Raw genomic sequence first — 2,639 nt, 5'->3', positions numbered from 1 at the left:
TCATTTATCACCTTTGCACAACTAACATGTTAGAAGTTTCTTCACCAACACCATGTCAAGCCCTCTAAACTAGCTAGCAAGTTCAAGGGTTTTGACACATAGCACGTCCCATGAAGTGCCAATCCAAACGTGAACCGTCTCTCCAAGTAGCCTTCTCAAAGCTAGAGGTGGTTAGTATTGGCAAATCTTGAGATTTTCCATTACCATAGCTCTACTTTGTGTGAAAATCACCTTGACCTCACTCTCATATTACTCTAGTTTCTTTCTGAGCCCAATTTTGAGCGTGTCTGAGAAAGAACCCTCATTACAATTGGGCGTAAAAGCCAGTAGCTTTGGCCGAGATCACTCACTGGCACGCAAAAGGGCGCTTTGTGGTTATCCACAGGTTTCACACTATCCAAACAAGCTAGTGGAGGCAGCATTGTTGTGGGCCTAATGGGTCGTAGAGGTAGCGGTCTCAAGCTTGGCCCTAGTGGCGAGATCCACTGGGTTGCTAGTACTAGCATTGGGGCTAAGAAGCTTGCTCCCCCATACATTGAAGTTGTAGTTACAGGAGTCAACTGTTGAACTCTAGGAGGAAGCGGGTCACCAGGCATCTGCATGGAGGTTCCTTGCATTAGACGATAAGGTGGAACTTACGGGGATACATAGCTAGCAAATGTCGGGGGCACCTAGAAGGTCAAAAGTTCATAAGAGTTTCCCCCTTGGGAGTCTCAAGCATTTCCTCGACCAAGAATTTTCCCTTGCAAAGTCCCTCATCCATGGGTCTGTAGGAACAAAGTGGAGACAAGTTGTGAACACAAGTGAGCAAGAGTGCACACACAAGAAAGCTTCAATAGAAATGTTCAAATGAAACAATACAAGTACTTGGTATATATAGTACCCAAGTACTACTGGTCAACCATAGCGTTGACTTTATGCCTACAACACCATATCTTTGATCAGTGATCTTGCACTTATTGTGGCTAATTATATACACAATTGATATTTTCACAGGAAAGACAAGTTTGACATTTTGATAGGACAAAGTACGGTGAAGTATATTTTGTGATTATAAGAGAAAGTAAGCCAACTTGGCTTAGTGCTAGGTGAGCTTAGGTGTTCCCCTTTAGATTTATTAATGACGGCCTCATGTGCAAACATTTAGATTGCTCTAGATCATCATTTGAGAGGATGATGGTGTGTGGTAGCTCTTTGAATGGGGGTGGCCAACTCAGATGTTGCAGATTGGGGACCTTGTGAGTCAGCATTGCCTTCATCTTTCAGTCCATGTTGGCATTGCAACTTGGAGGGGTGCTCATTCAGGATTCTAAGTGTTCACATTAGACCTTGAACTTGGGCGAATGTGTTTTCTTGCTCATCACCTTGCAATTGGTGGGGGTTGAGCTTTCTCATGTGTGGCTTCGACATGGCTATGATTGAATCATTTTTTGGCTTGCCAGAGTTGCACGAAAAATTTGCCTCTAGATGTCTAATCTTATTATGTTGGATACACTGGGACCATTTGGGTGGTTGTCGCTTGCCCTTGTTGGGCTCATAATGCATCGTGGGTTATCCAAAGTGCATCATGTTTTACTATGAAGCTCTTATGCCACCTCAATGATCCTATTTTATGGCAAAGTCTTATTGAGTTCAAGCTCGTTGTTCCTAGTATACAATTGTCTCCTCACAACTCAGCTTTATGATTATTATGTAGCAAAACATGGTGCAATTCCCAATGTTTTGATATGTACTAGCACAATTTGCCCCTTCTTGGCTAACTGTGTTCCAAGCCTTTTGCATCTATCTATGGCTGAGGACTTCTAGGTCAAAGTAAAATTGGTTGCTGATTCTAGTCAATTCATCCACTAACTATCTTTGCTAGACAACTTGTGAGTGAATTTGGGTTCTTCTAGTTGGTTCGTTGTGGGAGGTTGAGCCATATCCATAGGTAGGGGAGATTGGTCCCTTGGTGCAAAGGAGAGATTGATATATCAGAGAGGGGGACTAAGCTATCCGGCTTGCCTTTGATGTTTTTGATAGTATTGTTTTGGCATCCATGGACTAGTCATCTTGATGTTCCTCAATTCTTCAAAGGTGTGGTTTGATTCCCGCACTTGTGGGTTGATTGGTTGGTTAGATGTTTCTTTGGCCTTGGGCTCTTTTTTCTCTGTGCTGCTTAGACTTGCTTTATCATTGGTTGTTGGCATTTCCTATCATTGTGTCTGCTTAGCATGTTGGTTGGTTGGTGGCATTGCTAGATTTGGGCATGGGCACCTTCCTGATGTCTTCTTGGTCCGTTGGCTTATTGATAGTGGAGGTACTGCATTGCTCTAGCCAAGGTATCTATCTCATGGTAACTTTCTGCTTGAGCATGCACATGTGTTTGTAATGTGCTTGACCCTTCACACATGCTCAAAGTTAGGACAAGAAGTTGTTTTAAAATACTATGGCCCAATCCGCCTCAAATCGATGCTCGCATGTGGTGATTGCCTTGGCTATGAAAGACCCTGGGACGCTGATAGGAATTTGAGGAATGGCCTCACTAATGCATCTTCGAATGTTGCAGATTAGGGACCCTGTGAGTTAGCATTGTCTTCATCTTCCAGTCCTTGTTGGCATTGGGAGTGCTCATTCGGGATTCTAAGTGTTCAACACTA

The sequence above is a fragment of the Dipteris shenzhenensis genome, chromosome 14 (genome assembly GCF_047967505.1).
Source record: "Dipteris shenzhenensis isolate YYH24624 ecotype China chromosome 14, Dip_SZ_1.0, whole genome shotgun sequence".
NCBI lineage: Eukaryota > Viridiplantae > Streptophyta > Polypodiopsida > Gleicheniales > Dipteridaceae > Dipteris > Dipteris shenzhenensis.
The sequence above is the reverse complement of the archived record's forward strand: the minus strand, read 5'-3'. Positions refer to the sequence as shown.